The sequence below is a fragment of the Octopus bimaculoides genome, chromosome 6 (assembly GCF_046866305.1).
Source record: "Octopus bimaculoides isolate indiv1 chromosome 6, ASM4686630v1, whole genome shotgun sequence".
NCBI lineage: Eukaryota > Metazoa > Mollusca > Cephalopoda > Octopoda > Octopodidae > Octopus > Octopus bimaculoides.
In genome coordinates, this window is record NC_142933.1 from 18,664,835 (window position 1) to 18,688,563 (window position 23,729).

General features: G+C 36.2%; 1 long non-coding RNA gene across 1 annotated transcript in view; it reads right to left on the reverse strand.

The window, feature by feature from the left end:
- Positions 1 to 1,838: 1,838 nt before the first annotated feature.
- LOC149134967 (uncharacterized) overlaps positions 1,839 to 23,729 on the reverse strand; it is an 81,108-nt gene continuing 59,217 nt past the window's right edge. The window contains exon 3 of the long non-coding RNA XR_016242109.1: positions 1,839 to 1,954. This is a non-coding gene — a long non-coding RNA (uncharacterized LOC149134967). The remainder of the gene's footprint in view (positions 1,955 to 23,729) is intronic.

The window sequence follows — 23,729 nt, forward strand, 5'->3', positions numbered from 1 at the left end:
TCCAATAGATTACAAGTTTTTGAGATGTTGACATATAGAAGACTTTTGAGAATATTATGGAAAGAGCAAAAAAAAACCGACGATGAAAAACTAAAACTGGGAAAAATAACAAAAATTTTAAAGACCCTATAAAACAGAGAAAATTAAAATATTTTGCTATTTAATAAAAAAAAAAGCACCTACAGACACTGTTAATAGAAGGTAAAAATGAATGTGGAAGATCGAAGTCGAGAAAAGAACATGTTTTACGTGTATGGAGAAAATGAAAATTGGACAGATTTAAAATATAGGGAATGCGGATCTGTGGTATTTAACCTGTTGAGGGTAGATGATACCCGACGATGAAGCTGTTTCGCTTTGACAATCGATGATTTTGGGTCTCAGCCAACTTCGAAAACTTTTCGATATGTGTTTAATACTCTAGTGTAATCGTGGATTGAAATTTATTGTTGTTTCTGTTGCGTAACTCCTGATCAATTCTAACCGAGCAGACTTTCATGAAGAGGGGGTAATGTTTTACACTGAAAGCAAAACTGTGTTTGTTTCACCTAATTTGCTTTTGAAATTGCCTTCAGTTTTGATAAACATTACAACATCTCATTTAGGCAACTTGTATTTGCAACATAAAGCTAAGGAAAAAAAATAAGCTTATTAGTAATGTATTGTAACATCGTGAAAGTTAAAGGAAAGTTGCAATCATAGGAATATCACCTTTATAAATTGCGCCAGAAATTGCCTAGATTTTCGCTACGTTTTAAAAGTCAAAATCCAGGCATTTTTGTGAAAATGGTTTAAGAATTAAAATCGTTTTTTTATTTTATTTCACGTGTTTTTTGCTTGAATGCAAATGAGTTCAAACTGTTTGTTATTTGACTTGGTGTCGGAAATTGACACTGCATGACAAAAGTATTAAGTAGAATTGATTGAGATGCTCTATAATGACATAGAGAAATCGAAATTTCATTCCGAATCTGTGTGGTTGATGTTTTTATAAATATATTCATCCTATAGGAAAGTATCTTATTTATTCATGCAAAAAAGAATAGAAATAAAATATGGTATCATTTTTTAGCAACACTTATTCTGTATGAAGAATTATTTTAAACAAAAATGAATCATTTGAGAGTAAAATTGACTGATAGTCGTGAATAATATCCTGGTATTTCATCTACGATTTCGATACTCAATCTTGAGAAGCTTTCAAGCAACAGACAGCATCAAATTTCAAATTGATCCATCGGCAATTTGCATTAAAATTAAATAATTTTCTGTTTGTATTATCGCCATTCAATACATAATGTTTATACTTTTTATATTTTAAAGGTTCTCTGTGTTCTTTTGATATATTAAGAAATTGCTCTGGGTGAAATAACCTGCGATTTAATTGAGTTCTTTGATCACATATTAGTATCTTTCGATAACCAAAAATGAATCTCTTGCTTATGTCATTCATTGATTATGACGAAAAATATAATTAGTTGTATTTAAATGGCTAATTCTCCTGTTTCATTTTCTTTATGGCATTTACCTCACTGTTCATTTATACGCTACCTGGCTCACTCTCTCTCCCTCTCTCTCTCTCTCATAAGGGATGTTTCGTGGCTTATGGTGTCTCTTGGGTAATTTTAGACAAGGTGGAGTCTGCTCCTCTCCAAATCACAGCCGATATTTTCTAGAATGAAAGAAAGATTGTATATATATCTGCTCTGCAAGGACTGTCGAGCTGCTCGAAAAAGAAAAAAAGGTCCAAATCTTTTTCAAATTACACCGTTGTCGCCTAAAATGAAAGGGATTTATACAATATCTTTAGAAAGACAAGACGTTCACGGATTGAATACCTTTGATTGTAGGATTTATGAAAACATCATAGGGGATGTTTCGTGGCTTATGGTGTCTTTTGGGTAATTTTAGACAAGGTGGAGTCTGCTCCTCTCCAAATCACAGCCGATATTTTCTAGAATGAAAGAAAGAAACAAACAAAAAGATAGATAGTTAGAGAGAGAGAGAGAGAGAGAGAGAGAGAGAGAGAGAGAGAGAGAAAGAGAGAGAAAGAGAGAGAGAAAAGAGATATGAATCGATCCCAGTGCAAAAATGTCACCGGCTTCGAAAGGTTGAACGGTAAAGTTGACATCGAGGATATTTGAACATAGAGCACGTGCAGCCGGAACGAATTTTACCCAATGGGTCAACGACTTAGCCAGTTCGTCAATATCTATCTATCTATCTATCTATCTGTCCGTTGGTCTGCCTGTCTGTCTATCTGTCTGTTTGACTGTTTATATATACGTTTGTTTGTGTGTTTGTGTATGTGCTAGTGAAAACAGAGAGAGAGAGAGAGAGAGAGAGAGAGAGAGAGAGAGAGAGAGAGAGAGAGAGAGAGAGAGTGAGTGAGTGAGAGAGAGAGAAAGAGAACGAGGAGAATTTCGAGAGATGTTACAAGAAATTCGTTGAGAAATAGTTACTTTTATTTTATAGTCGTGTAGATTAATGTCTAAGTAGAAAATACATTTCCTGGAGGCTATTTTACTAGAATATTAAAAAGAAACTGATTAAAAAGTGGCAAAAGAAAATATATCAAATTAGGAAGAAGAGATGCCTAGAATTAGATTCATCCCGAAAAGTATTTTGTTTTCTAAAGGCAATTTTGCTTTCATTAAATTTTCTTTGAGTTTTCTTTAATTTAACTTTGTTTCTTTTCGTTTGTTTGTATTTGTTATGTACCTCCAGGTTGTGTAGCCACTATTCGAAATGACTTTTGACCACAGCTAAAATCGTCCAACAAAATCCAACTTTTACGTCGTGCTAGCGAAGAAACCAGTCAATATTTACTCATGTTGGTTCACTGATTACAAAAATCATTCTAATTTATTTTTTTTTAACTTAAATTGTTTCATAACAACGTATCGACTCATTCTCAAATTGAGAATGAATATTTGATTACTGTTGTTTTTGGTCATCTCCATTTGCAAAATGTGTGTTCATAACACACATGATTTATTAGGACTTTGAGATATTACAGTGTTTCGACCTTATTGTCTGTCTCCTCGACCAAAACTACCTCGGACCGATAATTCTATCAACAGCACATGTTTGTCCTTATGGAAATCAGCATACAAATTATTCGCTGATGCATGCTAATGTTTACTAAACAGATAATTCATGAGGTGCACGCAGTAAAATGAGAATGCTGACAATAACGTATCGATTCATTCCTAATAGTTTCTTGCTGATTCGAACATGAATACATGATGGATGTTGGTTTTCGTCATGAGAAACCATCTCTTCCCTTTAGACAATATGTGCTCATAACATACGCCATTTATTTGTGTAAAAGTACTTAGAGACAGCGCGTCTTTCATTGTCTCTAAAATCAAAGCTACACTGGACCGATGAATCTAACAAGGTGATGCTGGTAGAGCATTTTTTACAACATCTTGGACTCCTCTTCTTGTTGGATCTACTTTAGTATCAAATTCTTCCCGTTCGCCATTCTCCGATACATTGCTGCCCTTTTCCAGAGTTTCTTCCGAACTCCGTTTGTCAGGTGTTTTATATCTTTTTTTGTGTGCTGTTTTCCAGGTAGTCCGGTAGTACCTATTCACTCAACTTTGGGAAAAAGCTACCCTTGAACATATTGAAGAAAATTGTTGACGCACCTAATCTTCTTGTTGACTGTTCCTTCTATGTAGGTTCAAGAATCCTGTCAAGGTCCTTCTCTGCTTTACTGTGTTGTTATTTGCTGGGAACTGTTTAATATACGCACTCTTACATTTACTCTGACAGGCTGGGCGCTTGGTGTAGCATTAAAATATTCTCTCCTATGACTTTGGTTTCGAACAGCTGCTGAGAGATATCCTGTGCTGTGGAGTGATGTCTGACTAGAGTCTTCCTGCGTCTTACCTGGTGTCTACTTCCAACGCTTCCTCTATGAATGTAATTTATACGAGCCCTCTCCTTACTCGTGTATTTTGCATAGTTGCTACCATTGCGCCTGTAATATCTTTATTACTCTGGAGAATGTAGGGGTATTGTTTATTATTCCATTCCATAGCTTCCAAAGGTGCCTGCAAAAGTTTCGCGAATAAGAGCGCTATCCTCACTGATGCACACTAGCCTTTTCTGGAAACCAATGGTGGTATCCTAGGGGATTTGCTATGAAAGACACACTACAGATATAAACACAGTCGCTTTATCACTCTAAATGTCCACAAGTCGAATTTTGCCTCTAATTTCAAATGCCGCCTGTTCAAATCGGCTAAGTCCGAGATTGGCCAGGCGAGTAAGTATATACTGAGGATGATTAATGATGACGTAAGAAGGCACACGAGTCTCCATCTATGTCGCAGAACCAGTGAGGAGACCTCATGGCTTATTGCCAACCGGGGAGAAGCAGGGCTAAGTTTACACAGTTCGACATTGTCGATTTTTATCCATCGATTTCAAAAGAGTTGTTGATGAAGGCATTTTCCTTTGCTAAGGGCTTCACAAATATTAGTGATAGTGATATTAGTGTTATCTTGCATGCCAAGAAGACGATGCTATTCAGCAAAGATTCGAGATTGGTCAAGAAATCTGAGCTTCAGGGCTACTTTGATGTGGCTATAGGAGCATATGACAGCGTATTGTCTGTGATCTTATCGGACTGTACATCCCGGACATCTTAAGGAAGAGGTTTCCTTCGGTCCTCTTCGGCCTCTACAGAGATGACGCCCTAGCCATCTTTAGAAGAACCAATGGGCATACACTAGATAGACTTAGAAGGGACCTAATTAGCGCCCTTGGCTTAATGGGACTCAAGATCACCATTGAGACCAATCTCACCACAGCAGATTTCTTAGATGTTATTTAGATCTGGGCTCTGGTACATACATGCCCTATCACAAGCCAAACGAGTAGCTGTCTTAGATTAGCACAGCCTCCTGCCACCCCTCCTATAGTTTTCAAGAACCTAGCTAAGATATCTTCGACGTCGATGCCCAAGGTCTAAAGTTTGGCACTTGCTGGATTATGTCATCATCTGCAAGCGCGACATCTATGACATTTGTAATGACAAGTCCTTTCATCTATCAGAAGGCGGCGAGCTGGCAGAGACGTTAGCACGCCGGGCGAAATGCTTAGCGGTATTTCGTCTGCCGCTACGTTCTGAGTTCAAATTCCGCCGAGATCGACTTTACCTTTCATCCTTTCGGGGTCGATTAAATAAGTACCAGTTACGCACTGGGGTCGATATAATCAACTTAATCCCTTTGTCTGTCCTTGTTTGTCCCCTCTGTGTGTAGCCCCTTGTGGGCAGTAAAGAAATAAGAATGCTGGACAGACCACCGTTTTGTGCGAGCAAAGTTCCGAATGATGATTAAAGTGAAAGAGAGAAGAGGACCAATCAGCATTCCTCGGCGTATGAATGTCCACAAGATATATGATGTTGTGGTGAGGAAAGAGCTTCAGACTCCCTTGTCCAGCATTGAAAATACTGCTGCATGGGAAGACTTTCGAGACCAGGTTCTTCAGTGTGCCGCTGAAACACTGGGATATGCTACTGCCAGACATAGAGACTAGTTTGATGAAAATGATGCTGAAGTTCAGCGAATATTGGTGGTAAAGCGCCATGCCCACAATGTATTGCTACACAGAGAACTGTCTACTGTGCAGCGAAGTCTAGCACTTGCCCACTATAGCAGTGTAAAATCACTACTGCAACGATCTCTCAGGAAAATGCAGAACACTTGGTGGGAGGATCTTGCTCGTGATGTTCAGGCTGCTGCTGATGCAAATGACAGCATGATGCTTTACCATCTTATGAAGCAAGCTTATGGACCTAAGAGCTCCACATCCGCTCCTTTGCTTTCCAAGAAGTCTTCCATTCTGTTTACTAAATCAACAGAAATCACAGGTCGCTGGATCGAACACTTCTCTGAACTCCTAAACCATGAGTCAGATGTGGATGAAACAGTGATCGATACTATGCAACAAAGACCTATCATTGGTTCCTTAAACTCCTCGCCCTCAAGAGATGAAGTAATGACATCAATAAGTAAATTGAATCTTGATAGGGCACCTGGAAAGGATGGAATTTGTGCTGAGGTCTTGCGATTTGGTGGTAATTACATCACACAGTCCCTTCATGAACTTATTAGTGCAGTCTGGAGGGATGGTGCAATGCATAAGGACTGGAAGGATGCAATTATTCTTCCTCTATATAAAGGAAAAGAAGCCAGAACAATGTGTGGTAACTACAGAGGTATTGCTCCACTATCAGCTGCTGGCAAGGTTCTGGCAAATATTCTTCTTACCCGTCTGAATGGGTGTCTTGTAAATGATGTCCTATCTGAATCTCAATGTGGCTTCCGATCTGGTAGAGGGACAATGGATATTATTTTCACAGCAAGACAGATGCAGAAGTGCTATGAGCAGAATATGGACCTTGTCCAAGTATTCATTGATCTAACAAAGGCCTTTGATACAGTAAATAGGGCCTTTCTATGGAAAATACTTGGCAAACCTGGATGTCCTGATCACTTTGTATCTATAATAAAATCATTTCATGATGGGATGGAGGCTTGGGTCAATGTTGGTGGTGGCGTGGTGGGATTCATTCCTGTAGAGAATGGTGTCAATCAGGGTGACATCCTTGCCCCAACTCTCTTTTCTTTGTACTTTGCTGCTGCTTTTACTCATGCTTTTGCTAAAGCTAGCTCTCTGGGAATATATGTCAGATATCGATCTTCTGGCCGCTTCTTTAATCTTCGTCCATTTGCTGCCAATTCAAAAGATCTCCAGTCTATTATTCGTGACTGCCTTTATGCAGATGACTCATACAGTGGATGATATGTAAATATTCATGAATTGCATTTCTGCTTCTTGCAAGGCATTTGAACTCAGCATTAGCCTGGACAAGGCTGTTTTAATGTTCCAACCTGCACCAGGAAACCCAAATGTGGAACCAGCGATCTTGGTTGAAGGAACAATTCTGAAAATACTAGACAACTTTGTTTACCTAGGCAGCACATTCAGCTGTTCTTGCTTCCTGAATGATGAAATATCTTTCAGGTTGCAGAGAGCAACTAATTCCTTCCGGTCTCTTCAGTTTCGTGTCTGGTCTCAGCATGGCATTGCAAGGCAAACAAAAGTTGCTGTGTACTGTGCATGTGTACTAACATCGCTCCTCTACTCATGTGAGACAAGAACTTTTTACAAACGTCATGTAAGGGTCCTTGGACGCTTTCATCAGAGATATCTCAGACACATTCTCAATGTTGGCTGGACCTCAAAAAATCCAGACACACAGATCCTGAGGACAGCTGATATCTTGAGTATTGAGGCGATGGTGCACAAGCACCGGTTACGTTGGACTGGACACCTTATTAGAATGAAGGATAGCAGAATCCCTAAGCAGATGCTCTATGGAGAACTTGTGAATGGAAGGAGACTCCGGCAGAAACCAAGGTTGCGATTTAAGGACTGTGTCAAGTCCTCATTAAAGGCCTGTGATATGCCGGACACTGACTGGGAGAACAATGCCTGTCATCACCACAGATGGAAGAAGCAGGTTAAGGAGGGGATCGACACTTTTGAGAAAGCACGTATCCAGTGTGAAGAACTTAAGCGAGCTGCGTGAAAGCGCACGGCTCGTATAGTGAATGGGAAAAGCTTGGTTTGCAATGTTTGCAGTCGTGTATGTTTGTCAAGAGCAGAGCTCATTAGCCACCAACGGAGCCGCAAATGCAAAATATAAGTTAGTCCTAGAGCGCACAATGTTCCTGAAGGTCGGCAATCGTCTTCCTCGGTCACGAGTTGATGGCATCATGTATGTATGTATGTATGTATGTATGTATGTATGTGCGTATATATATATATATATATATATATATATATATATATATTTGTGCACACACACATATGAGCAGAATATATATGAATATTTAAATACATATACATATGTTTATGTATACACATATGTGTATAAAAATACATATGCGTATGTGTATGTATCCATATACACACATGCACATAAATACACATAAAAACACATGCAATTAAATATAAATATAAAGTTATAGAGGGCCACATATCTCGTAAACAATGTTTCTTAATAAGCAATTATTCAATCTATTCCAATTTAATGATATAAATTGTGACATGCATTACGTATGAATACAGCTATTGACAGCTACGACTTACCTCCTGCTAATTCTAGTCCATAAATTCGATGCAACTATCAATGTAACAGCTGTCATGTTTCCGAACCCATTTTTATATATCATGTCTTCTATTCTTTCCTATTATTGATTCATGAATGCATTTCACGAGAAATTAAATTGCATGCTTATATTACAAACAATTCAATATCGCAGTGAAAGACTCGACTGCGTTATAAAAACAGCGTACAGATATTTTTGTACGTAGGGGGAACCAACTTGTGATTATATTTTAGTATGTTCATTAATGTTTATTTTTTAAACACTAGATCAATACAATGATATTGAATACTGCGTGGACGAAAATACTAATGATTATTACGGTTCGTATAATGAATATTGTGAAATACAATAAAATATATGGATATAAAAAAGGAACACAACAAATGGAAACCTTATTCAAATTTCTTAGTAATTCAACATATGAACACTGCTACGAAAACAGTATAGATGCTACTACTACTACTACTACTACTACTACTACTACTACTAAATATAACAAATTTCAATTAAAACTGCATATATGTGTGTGTGTGTGTTTGCGTATATCTCTCTCTCTGCATATGTATATATATATATATATATATATATATATATATTGCTATAATGTACTAGACGATATATATCTTTAGTTTTATCAGGCAAAACTATGTTATGGTGGAAGTAAACTATATACACTAGAAATATAATATAATCTACATTAAAACGAAGGTTTGATATATTTTTTATTCATGCTACATGTTTTCATTGCTGTATAGGAAATACATTATAAATAAAAAAAATAATTATTAATAATGGTTTCAACTCCTGGCACAGGGCCTGCAGTTTCTGAGAAGAGGTGGGTGTTGATTACATCGACCACAATACTTGTCTGGTAATGATTTTATAAAGGAGGAAAGGATGAAAAGCAAAGTCCACATCGGCGGAATTTGAGCCAAATAATAATAATAATAATAATAATAATAATAATAATAATAATAATAATAGCAATGATAATAATAATAATAATAGCAATGATAATAATAATAATAATAATAATAATAATAATAATAATAATAATATTAATAATAATAATAATTACCTAGAAATAATGGGTGAAGATGAATGATGCAGGTAAAGACCTCTACAATAGCAATGAACAAGTACTTATCTAGTACAGAGGACTGGATGCTGCGGCTTGTGTGCAAACATGAAAGCAGTAAATAAGCAGTAAATAAGGAGGCTTGCAAATTCGCAAGAGAACTCGGCGTTAACCCTGAGTTAGATGAAGAACCTGAAACCCCTGCCAGCAAACAAGCAAAACAGATGAAACAGACTGCGAAACAGAACGGGCAGAAACAAATTGAGGAGTGGTGGAGCCAGAAAGCTCTGCATGGGCAGTATATACTTCGAAGCTAATGTAGACCAAGCAATAACCCATCAGTGACTGATAAGCTCAGGACTGAAAGCAGAGACTGAAAGTTTCATATCAACGGTACAACATCAAAGCTTGCTTAGCAAAAACTACCAGGTTTAACGTTCTTCAAAACGGTTCTGATCTTAAATGCATATTTTGTGATAAGTTTGATGAAACAATAGTCCATCTCGTCTCGAGATGTCCTGTGCCGACACCAAACGAATACAAAGATCGCCACGATAGGGTAGGGCAGTATTTACATTGGAAAATATGTAAACACTACAAAATCAGCACTCCTGCTTACTGGTATGAACATCATCCTGAGCCAGTCGTTGACGGTAAAAATGTCACTATCCTCTGGGATTCTCCAGTCAACATCGACAGAACGATCCTTGCTAATCAACCAGACATAGTCATTAAAGACATGGAAGAAAATACTTGTAGACTAATAGATGTAAGTGTTCCCACTGATAAAAAATATATCCGTAAAGGAATTTGACAAATTAAGTAAATATAAGGACCTGGAAATTGAAATACAAAAGACGTAACACCTTAAAGCGAGAACTGTTCCTGTTATTGTGGGTACCCTAGGTATGATAAGAAAGGGATGTCAGAATGATCTAGATAATATCCCAGGAGAACGATGTCTCAGAGAAATCCAAAAGATTGTGTTGATAAGTACTGCCAACATTCTTAGAAATTTAAATGTCTGAGTTGTATTACATGAAAAGATTTCGCTACTGCCCTTGCCACTTCCCCTCCCCAAGCTTTCAGTCATACTGTAACATCTCCTATCCTTCACTCGCCCTAGGGCATTGGGTATGTCTCAGCAAGTGATTGTAACAAACATGCAGATTAAAAGTAAATAATAATAATAATCTGTCTTGACTGAATACACCTGTAGTTTTTTAATAGAAAGTGGCATTTTTCGTAGTGAGAAAAAGGACGTAAACGTGGGTCTTATGGCATTCATGTTGTCTCCATGTGCAGTCTTCTTGCGCTTACTGAGTATCTCCACAGGCATGATAAATTTGCAAAAATCTGGACCTGACGTATGATAAAAACTGGTGGGAAAACAAACCACCTCCAGTGCTTGAAAATGATCACATAACACTTCTCTGGAACTTCACCTTTCAAGCTGACAGAAAAATAGATACGAATAGGCCAAACATATTGAAATACTTCAGGCAAAGATCATGCCTCCTCATTGATATGATTGTCCCAATCGACATAGATGCATCTGTCAAGCCCTACCAAAAACTGAGCAAGTATGAAGATCTTGAAATAGAAATTGGCAAAATATAGAACCTGAATACTAAAGCAATACCTGTTGTCATAGGTGCCCTGGGAATGGTAGCAAAAGGGGATGATTCCTACCTAGCTCAGATACCAGAAAACCCCAAAATGGCAGAAATTCAGAAGATAGTGCTCATGGGAACTGCACATATCCTATGTAAAATACTATCTATGTAATCTCAAATTTTGAAACAAACTCATAATTTTCTTAAACATTCTCTGGAACAATACTATGTGCAAAACCAAATATATGGCACCCTAGGAATAACACCAACATGAACTTTCAACTTGTTGTCTCCTGAGGTCTCTGGGTGAGATATGACAGGTTAGCTTGGGAAGTTAAGCAGTTGTGGTCGATGAAAAAGGTAGCAGTAGTACCAATAATTATTATCTGAGCCCTGGGAACAGTGAGCAAAAATCTCGAGAAGTATATGGAACAAATAGGAGCTGCAATAAGGGTGGAGCACTTGCAGAAAACAGCACTGCTTGGAACCACTCGAATACTCCGGAAGGTGCTCGAAAAATAAGAGGTTTTACCTTAGTTCACTGGTAGTAAACAGCTGACACTGTAGTACATCTCCAGCGTTAGAAGCTATGCAAAGGCAATAACAGCAACAATAATGATAATAATAATAATAATAATAATGATAATCCTTTCTACTATAGGCACAAGGTCTGAAATTGGGGGGACGGGGATAGTCGATTACATCGACCCCAGTACTCAACTGCTACTTAATTTATCGACCCCGAAAGGGTGAAAGTCGACGTCAGCGGAATTTGAACTTAGAACGTAGCGAGGGCGAAATGCTGCTATGCATTTTGCCCGGCCTGCTAACGATTCTGCCTGCTCGTTGCCTCATTAATAATAATGATGATGATAATATCTCAACTTCCTCTTCTACATTCAGCTGTTTTTTCTTCGTTGCCTATAATTATACACTAAATATAAAAAGCAAATGACAGTCAATAAAAATAACAATCCTTTCTACTGTTGGCATAAGGCCTAAAATTTTTGGGTGAGAGGACTAGTCGATTACATCAACCCCAGTGCTTCACTGGTACTTAATTTACCGGTCCCGAAAGGATGAAAGGCAAAGACGACCTCGGTGGAATTTGAACTCAGAACGCAGCGTCAGACGAAATACCGTTAAGTATTTCGCCCGGCATGCTAACGATTCTGCCAGCATATATACACAGTTATCGATATATATATATATATATATATATATATATATATATACGCATACATATGTCTCTCTCCTACCCTCTGTATCAATGTACACATATTTATTTATGTATGTTTGACTGTATGTATTTGTGTAGATGTTTGATTGTATTGAGTACTCTCTTCATCGTTGATAGCACCCCCCACACACACACTCACACACAAATGCACATACACATGCAATTTCACACACACACACACACACATGCACTCATACATATATGAGCCGGCGAAATTCCCATTCAGTTGTGAGATTTCATCAGCACTGTGTAATTTCTTTACCCGTCATGTTAAGACAATGTGCAGAGACGTGTATTCACAGTTCTGACGTAGCTCCCCAGAAAAACTGAAGCAAACCAGATATTCCTTAAACACCATGTTACTTCACGTTAGATCTTGCTTACTATAGATTACTTCCCTTTCTCATTCGCTGTTAGAAGCAATCAACGCTATGCATTTATTTATCATCTCAGAAATAGAAAATAATTTCAACGAGTTAAGAATTTGAATTGTATGGTAATTAATGCGCCAGATTTTGTTTATCTTGTCTAAATTCATTATACATATTCATCGTAGTTAACTTCCGTTTTAATTATCCAAATTACTCTAACTATAGATATTTCACATTCTTTTCACATATGTCCAAGTGTTATCTCTGGCTGCAATCAAGGAGAGACAGTTTTGTGCTGATGAGGCGTATTGAGAAAAAAAATACGTGTAGTAAACAACTTATTCATGCTTCCAAAGGAAGCGGACCATTTAAAAAACGGTATGTTAATTCATGAGAATAATTGATACCTTGGTCCTAACATCATTTTTGGTTCCTCAAGATTATGAAGTGAATGAGTACAATCTTTGATTATCAATAGGCCACTGCTTGTGAATTCACTATTACAAAGAGCTGAAGTAAATTTGATAAACCGATTTGCTTATATAATTCGCGCTTGTCAGTTTGTTTGATAAAAAAACAAACAAAGTACTAATGTCTTAAGTTGTTTTGTTTCAATGCAATAGTTTGCTACAGAATATATCTCCAAATAGAAAAGATGTTTACATTCGTTTATTGCATACAGCGTAGGGTAAACAATCTGTGACTACAAAGATTTAGTTTACATAGGATTCGTTACAGAAAGCCAGAAAGAGCAATAAAATAATCTAATCTCATGTTAAAACGACTCGTTGGTTTGTCATATTCAGAGCCATAAGCTTCTCCTATCGGCGGTAGTATTCGAATGTTTTCAGAGAAATAAGAAATTGCTTTATTGGATAGTGTAACTTTTAGATTCCACTAAATTCTAGTATGAGTGGCTATGGCTTATAAGTGACTTATTAACGTTCATCATTGTTTTGGTACCATGCCCCTCGATAGTGATAAGTTTTTTTTATCGAATTCAAAGGTTTTCAGAAGTATTCACGCAAAGCACTGGATTTCCTATAGAAAGTGAACGGAGAAAATTATACATGCAAAATAATTCCAACCACCTTCTGACATAATTTGGAACCCTGCAGCTGTTTGAAGTAGGAGAGTTTTCGACCTATTCTCTGACAAAAAACATTTTCAATAACGCCACTCTCTTTCACAGCGATGTTTTTTTTCGCCCTTTTCAAGCCTAGCCAGGCTCATGGGCCCGGTTTCCCGGTTTCTATGGCGTATGTGTTCCTCCAGCTGGACGGGACGCCAGTCCATCGCAGCGTTACTCAAGAAACAGTGAGAGAAAGTTGTGGCGAAAGAGTACAACAGGGGTCGCCACCACCCCCTGCCGGAGCATCGTGGAGCTTTAGGTATTTTCGCTCAATAAACATACACAACGCCCGATCTGGGAATCGAAACCGCGATCCTTCGACCACGAGTCCGCTGCCCTAACCACTGGGTCATTGCACCTCCACTTCACAGCGATGTGCTAGGATGTAATAACTTAACCGAGAAATTGCTATATGAGGAGCATACTCCGCATAGAAAGAAAGTAATCTGGTTTAATCTACCTTGCAGCATGAATATAGACTCTATTATAACCAGCGATTTATCCCTAATAAGACAGCAATTCCCGCCTATGCAAATATACAGCATAAACGTCAACACTAATAACGTTAGGGCAGCCATTCTTGCGTAGATGATATTGTTTCCCATATATTGTGCCACAACCTAAGATACGTTTAAACAATTTCCACTACAACAACATACAAGTAATTACAAAAGCAACCTATCTTGCCCGTTTAAGGGATCGTGTCTCTCGAAAGCCATGGTATATAGAACTATAGCCATCCCCACTATGGTACTGATACATATACATACATACATACATACATACGTACATACATACATACACATATATGCATATACACCTGTCTTCGTCTTTTGTTTTTCTGTAAATTTCAACTATATATATATATATATATATATATATATATATAAAGAGAGAGAGAGAGAGAGAGAGAGAGATAGAGGGAGAGAGATAGAGAGAGAGAGAGAGATAAAGAGAGAGAGATAGAGAGAGAGTGAGATTTGCACCCCCCACACATACATATAAATATATATATGTGTGTGTTTGTGTATCGTTCATTGAATGATACAAAAGACGAATATCTATGTGATGACGACGACGATGACAATGATGATGATGATGACAATGACGATGATTAAGCAGCAGATGATATGCAACCAATAATTAAGTATATCAATGAAAAAGATCCGTATCATGACGTAATTCAGCATAAAGATTATTTAAGTTTATTCAGTACTAAAAACGATGCTGTTTTCTTAGATCAAATGAAATTTTGCGTTCGAATTCTTTATAATGTAACTATATAATTATAATCTAAGTCTGTATTAAGTTTTTATTTCAGTTTAGGATGCTTAAATAGACTTTTCGCATTTCTTCACTGTATTATAAATTTCTATTTAATATTTATAACCTTAAACTGCGTTAATTATTCAACTGGAGAAAAATACTCAGTATAGATATACAGTGCTGTGACGAATGTTACTTAGACGAAGATAGCTGATCAAATATGATGGATACAAGTAATAAGAATTATAGGGCAAAATTTTATTCTTAGCTGTTTGTTCGTTTCAATGCGTATTCTAAATGATTATTGGTATTATTATTATTGTAATACAAGAGGTCGGCGATCTGGCAGAAACGTTAGCACGCCGGGCGAAACGTTTAGCGGTAGTTCGTCTGTCTTTATGTTCTGCGTTCAAATTCCGCTGAGGTCGACTTTGCCTTTCATCCTTTCTGGGTCGATAAATTAAGTACCAGTTACGCACTGGAGTCGATGTAATCGACTTAATCCCTTTGTCTGTCCCTGCTTGTCTCCTCTGTGTCTAGCTCCTTGTGGGCAGTAAAGAAATAAGAATCGTTAAGGACGATTACCTTCTGAATTCAATTCAGTCGAGGTAAACTTTGCATTGATCACCATGTTCGATAAAATAAAGTAACACTCAAATACAAAAAAAGAAAAAGAAAAAGAAAAACACGTTTACAAAGCGACTTTTTTAACTATACAGCTATGCCTCAAAAATGTGTACACGTATTTAAAAACTTAAGTTCACAAAGTTATCACATACATATACACACGCGCACACTTACACACACACACACACACACACACACACACAAATCGGAATTATAGTTGTCTAGCAAGTGATTTGATAGGAGACCATTTGTTGAAAATAAAACAATTATAACGACGAAGTCTCTTTAGCCATTTTGAAGTAATAATTTATTAAGTGAAGTTAGCAGATTTTGTTTGTTCTTGAATCTTTTAAATGTGTCTCCATGCTGTAACTGCTGTATGCACATCTGTCTATCTATCTATCTATCTATCTATCTATCCGTATGTCGGTCTGTCTGACTGCCCGGCCATCAATAATTTCATCACTGTCACTCTCTCGTTCTCACTTCCCCTCTATTTAGGTTATGTGTGTGTATATATATATACAGAGAGAGAGAGAGAGAGAGTGAGAGAGAAAGAGAGAGAGATGAGCACATATATGCATATATAAATGTATGCATTTGTGTGTTCATACTTATCTATATATATATCTCTCTCCCACTATCTGTCTATCTATACATGCACACACACACACACACACACATATATACACAAACATACATACATACATACGTACATACATATATGTGTGTATTATCTACACATATATGCGCCTACATACAATCATAGACACACGCACATACTTAAACATATACATATATGCATTTATGCACGTATGCGCCAAAATTAAGAACCGAGAAAAAAGTCCACAGCTTCCAATAAACGGATATGTGTGTCGGGGTAGATGTACATGTGCGCAGTGTATATATTATATGTGTACATCTAATACGCATGCATGTACACCTACATTCATATATGAATACATACATGTGCGTGTATACACACACATATACATATATGTATATATATAAACTTATGTATATGCATATATGTACATATACAAACATATATATATATATATATATATATATATACATGCATACATACATATATATATATACATGCATACATACATATATATATATACATGCATACATACATATATATATATACATGCATACATACATATATATATATACATGCATACATACATATATATATATACATGCATACATACATATATATATATACATGCATACATACATATATATATATACATGCATACATACATATATATATATATACATGCATACATACATATATATATATATACATGCATACATACATATATATATATACATGCATACATACATATATATATATACATGCATACATACATATATATATATACATGCATACATACATATATATATATACATGCATACATACATATATATATATACATGCATACATACATATATATATATATACATGCATACATACATATATATATATATACATGCATACATACATATATATATATACATGCATACATACATATATATATATACATGCATACATACATATATATATATACATGCATACATACATATATATATATACATGCATACATACATATATATATATACATGCATACATACATATATATATATACATGCATACATACATATATATATATACATGCATACATACATATATATATATACATGCATACATACATATATATATATACATGCATACATACATATATATATATACATGCATACATACATATATATATATACATGCATACATACATATATATATATACATGCATACATACATACATATATATATATATACATGCATACATATATATATATACATACATATATATATATACATACATACATACATATATATATATACATACATACATATATATACATACATACATACATATATATACATACATACATACATATATATACATACATACATACATATATATACATACATACATACATATATATACATACATACATACATATATATACATACATACATACATATATATACATACATACATATATATACATACATACATACATATATATACATACATACATACATATATATACATACATATATATACATACATATTTATATATATATATATATATATATATATATATATATATATGTATAGATACATATACATAATACATAATATATATACATTTATATATATATATATACATACATTTATACACATGCACACACACACACACATATATATGCATATACATACACACTCACATATATATGTCGCTTTTGTGTTTGTATTGCATAATTTCTCGATGTCAAATCGTGCACACACGCGTGCACGGAGACACACTCATGCTCACACACACATACACACACACACGAACACACATATAATTATATTTATTTTATGGATTAATGACTATTATAAAAAATCCTGATTGAATTATTTTATGGTCGAACTGTATTGATTATTTATTCATCAACTTATGATAATTATCACTAATTTAATTGCATAGCAATAAATCATTCACTGACTTATTTATTAACTTAATATCTTAATATCTGCAAGGTTCTTCTTGATTTAGCCTTCCATACTAATTGCTCATCGGATATAATAATAATAATAATAATAATAATAATAATAATAATAATAATAATATTAATGACAATAATAATGATAATAATAATAATAATAATAATATTGGAAAGAATATTGACAATAATTATCATTATTGTTATAATAATAATAATAATAATAATAATAATAATAATAATTATTATTATTATTATTAATTATTGTTGTTATTGTTTTGCTGTTGTTGTTGTTAAGAACTGTTTATTCTTTTATCACGTTTACTGTTAAGTAGAAATTTACTTCCCTTCGTATCTATGCACGAAGTTTAACTCCTCCCACTGGGGGACCCCCCCCCACATTCCCTCTCTCTTGTTTCCTTCTCTTACTACTCCTCTTGAAATTCCTAGTTGTTCTCTTTTCACTACCTTTCTAAGCTCTGCATTGTTGCTGAATCGTTAAATTAGTTTGCTTCGTAATTGCCATGTCCTAGGTTTGATCCCAATCACGTGACGTCTTGGACAAATGACATTTTTTTTTTAACCATTACTTCGGAGATTGTGACTGAAATTTGATAGACGGACACTGTACAGAAATCTTTCCGATGGATTGCACCTTAATTCATTTCTTCGCACACGGGGTCGGTGATTCTATCCGAGAATTGCATGGTACACATGCTGGAGGAATATCCGGCCATATACTTGCAGCTTAAATGAACCGATAATTACGTTGACCGGGCAACTGAATCTTCTTCGTCGAAACCGATGGCTATCCAAGAAAAATTCCAACGTCATGCAGTCAAAATATTCTAAATAATATTAGTCGTTGTATAATATTTGTTTCATCCTCAGGGCGGCGCGCTGGCAGAATCGTTAACACGCCGGGCGAAATGCTTAGCGGTATTTCGACTGCCGTTACGTTCTGAGTTCAAATTCCACTGAGGTCGACTTTGCCTTTCATCCTTTCGGGGTCGATTAAATAAGTACCAGTTATGCACTGGGATCAATGTAATCAACTTAATCCTTTTGTCTGTCCTTGGTTGTCCCCTCTATGTTTAGCCTACTCCCCGTAGGCAATAAAGAAATAAATATTTGTTTCATCCTCACTGCGTAATTATTTCCACTTGGTCACCTCTTTAATGTTCACTGCATTGAATTTGTCAAAAGTAACTTAACTTCTTCGCTTTAATTTTCTCTCGCAATTGAGATTATAGTCATGAGAAAATCTAAAATCTATCAGAGCACTTGCCAAGTTGTTTGACACCTTCTCTATCACGAGAATCTAAGCCCTTGAATCACTGACGTAGCTTCATAACCACCATAAAAAATATTAATATTCTGGCTTATATATTTGGTTTCAAATTTTGGCACAAAGCCAGCAATTTCGAGGAAAGGATAAATCGATTACTAGAACTTATTTTAAAGACTCCAAAAAGATGATAGGCAAAGTCGACTCCTGTGGAATTTGAACTAAAAACGTGAAGTCGGACGAAATACCGGTAAGCATTTTGCTCGGCCTGCTAACGATTCGGCCAGCTCGCTGCCTTATTTTCAATAATAGCGATAATCCTTTCTACTATAAGCAAAAGGCCTGAAATTTGGGGGAGGGAGCTAGTCGATTAGATCGACTCAAGTACGCAACTTGTACTTAATTTATCGACCTCGAAAGGATGAAAGGCAAAGTTGAGCTTGGCAGAATTTGAACTCAGAACGTAGCGACGGGTGAAATACCGCTAAGCACTTCGTCCAGCGTGCTAACGATTCTGCCAGCTCGCCTCCTTAGTCTTAATAATAATAATAATAATAATAATAATAATGATGATGATGATGATGATAATGATGATGATGATGATGATGAGAATGATTTCTTTACTATTTATAAAATTTCAAATGTTCTGGCACGTGATTTTTGGCTTACCCTGTATGTTTGTGTGTGTGTGAGAAAGAGAAAGAAAGAGTGAAAGAGAGAGAAAGAGAGAGAGAAAGAGAGAGAGAGAGAGAGAGAGAGAGAGAGAGATAGCGAAAGAGAGACAGAGGGAAAAAGAGGATAACTGATTGTCTCTTAATTCTGCATGTGCACATGTTTTACTCCTTAGTCTTATAAAAACAGAAGCGACTAAGTGTCCAGTTTCAATAAATTAATCCTCGACACCCATATGCTTGTTTCTTCTCTACAGGTCTGAATTAATATTCTACTGAAGTCAGAGACGTTCAAGGAAAAAATTCATCGTTCGTGTGTAACTGCTGTGCTGTGTGGTACAGCGTAGTTCAATAGTTCAAAGATGTGTATAATTGTTAGATGTGATTAAATCAGATGAACATGTTTTAAAGTAGATAAAATAGCGAGCATTATTGTATGTGTGTGTGTGTGTGTGTGTGTGTGTGTGTGTGTGTGTGTGTGTGTGTGTGTGTGTGTGTGTGTGTGTGTGTGTGTGTGTACAGAATGCATAACATTTTAAGTTTATTTCTCTTCCACTTTCTTCTTTTTGAAGCCTTGATCAGGATTAATTCCTGCCTTTTTACTGCTACAAACCGACATTTGCACTAAGTAGAGATTGCTTTTATCTATCTGTCTCCGCTGATATGAGAACTGCTGGCGTCTTTTATGTTCATCCAAATCCTAGTTCAGAATAAGATTTACATCATTTTTATATCGAATACGGTATATCTTAACCACTGAACGTTAGAGAAGAGTAAAAAATTAGGGGTAGACAGATAAGATAGAAAATAACGGAGTGTCTTCCTTTCCCAATTCGTCTTCCTAATTTCTCCCTTAATATGCATATAATGGGTTCCAATTTTAGAACACGGATAGCAGTTTTAGAGGGAGTGGGATAGTCGATCACTTCGACCCTCAGAACTTGATTGGCATTTCTTTTATCGACTGCGAAAGGATGTAAGATAAAATTGACCTCAATGGGATTTGAACATGCTGCATAATATTTCTTTCTTCTGACGCGCACATCGCCTTAACCTTAAATGTGTAATAAAATCAGGAGATAACGAAGTTTTTCGGACTCTCAGACTTCTCCAGCAAAGATCTGTGCAGTATGTACAGTAGTTGTCTATCTAATTCAAAGAAGGATTACATTTCAAGAAGTATTGTATTTCAAGGAAAAATCCATAACTGATGAGTTATGTATATAATAGTTAAAACTGTGTTTTAATTGTTATAGAGAATCCAATCTGACGAATAATGATTGAAAGTAAATAAAAATTGCAAGAATTACTATTTATATCTTATTAAAAATATATATCTTCTTTTGATAGGGTTAAGTCAGAAATACGGAATTCTAACTTAAACAGAAAAAAAAACACAATATACAACCATTAAAGTCTGATGTTTATAGTTTGCTTAATATATACTCCCTTAATGTTGTTATTCAAGAGATAGGGACTATAAAACATAACTTTCGACTCAGGTCTACGATCTATTCGATTTCCGGAAGGTGGTTGTACCTTGCAGAACGAGCAGTTGAATGAGAAACTCAAAAAGCTTCGCAAAGGCATTAGGAGGAAGACATTGAATATTAATCAGTAGATCATTTACATTCACTGTGGCAATGCAGGAATAAAAACGTCATTGGAAAGAAGCTAAGTACTCGGTAAATTCGGCTGGCTACTGGTCACCCACTCACCGTACAGCCCACATCTTGTGCCTTTTGGCTTCCACCTGCTCGGTCCAGTGAAATATAAACTACGGGGATAACACTTTGATGATACAGAGGAGATGAAATGAATATGAAGTGGGTACAAGTGTGCATACTTGAATTTTTTTCAAAGAGAATTCTGGAGTTAGTTCAACGATAGGGCAAATCACTTCTGATAAAGACTACTTTGTATAGAAGAATTACTCATCAGCACGTACAATTTGAAAGGCCTGTTTAATTCAAAACAAATGTTATGCTTATTTTTGCATTACATTAGGTATAACTCTATTGTGTATGTATGTATGTATGTATGTATGAATGTATGTTTTGCCGCCATGCACCACCAACATTGACCCAAGCCTCCATTCTATCATGAAATGATTGGATTATTGATACAAAGTGATCCGGACATCCAAATTTGCCAAGTATTTTCCATAGGGAGGCCCTATTCACAGTATCAAAGGCCTTAGTTAAATTAATAAATACCTGGACAAGATCCATCTTCTGCTCATAGTACTTCCCCTGTTTCTGTCTCGCTGTGAAAATCATACCCATCGTTCCTCTTCCATATCGGAAACCACATTGAGGTTCAGATAAGACATCATTTACGAGACACTTATTCAGGCGGGTAAGAAGAATACTTGCCAGTAGCTGATAGTAGAACATGGGTCAATGTTGGTGGCGGCATGGTGGGACTCATTCTTCTAGAGAATGGTGTCAAGCAGGGTGACATCCTTGCCCCAACTCTCTTTTCTCTGTACTTTGCTGCTACTCTTACTCATGCTTTTGCTGTGGACAGCTCTTCCGGGATATATGTTAGGTATCGATCTTCTGGCCGTCTTTTTAATCTGCACCTATTGTCTGCCAATTCAAAAGTTTTCCAGTCTCTTATACGTAACCTCTTTATGCAGATGACTGTCACTTAATCACTCATACAACGGATGATGTGCAAATACATGTGAATCATATTTCTGCTTCTTGCAAGACATTTGGACTCAGCATTAGCCTGGACAAGACGGTTTTAATGTTCCAGCCTGCACAAGGAAACCCATATGTGGAACCAGCTATCTTGCTTGAAGGAACAATTCTGAAAATGTCAGACAAGTTTTTTTTACCTGGGCAGCACACTCAGCTGTTCTTGCTTCCTGAATGATGAAATATCTTTCAGTCTGCAGAGAGCAACTGATTCCTTCAAGTCTCTTGTATCTGGTGTCTGGTCCCAACGTGGCATCACAAGGCAAACAAAAATTTCTGTGTACCGTGCATGTGTACTGATATCGCTCCTTTACTCATGTGAGGCGCTTCCATCAGAGATGTCTGAGACACATTCTGAATATTGGCTGAACTTTAAAAACTTCAGATACACCGTTCCTGAGGAAATCTGATATCCTGAATATTGAAGCGATGGTGCACAAACACCAGTTACGTTGGACTGGACACCTTGTTAGAATGAATGATAGCAAGATCCCTAAGTAGATGCTTTACGGAGAACTTGTTAGTGGAAAGCGACCCCGGCAAAAGCCAAGACTGCGATTTAAGAACTGTGTCAAGTCGTTGTGAAATGCGAGAAGCTGACTGGGAGAGCATTGCTTGTCATCGTCACGGTTGAAGAAACAAGTAAAGGAGGGAGTCGATATATTTGAAAGAGAACGTATTCTCGTATTCTTCATGAAGAATTTAAGCGTGCTGCTCGAAAATGTGCTGAGAGTGTAACGAATGGGGAAAGCTTGGTCTGCAATGTTTGCAGTCGGGTATGTTTCTCAAGTGCAGGGCTCGTTAGTCACCAACGGAGCCACAAGTGTAAAATATAAGGTAGTCTTGAGCGCATAATGTTCCTAAAGGTCAGTAATGGTTTTCCTCGGTCACGAGTGGACGGCCGCCACATCATGTATGTATGTATGTACGTATGTATGTATGTAAGCATCTATGTGTATGCATCTATGTATATAATT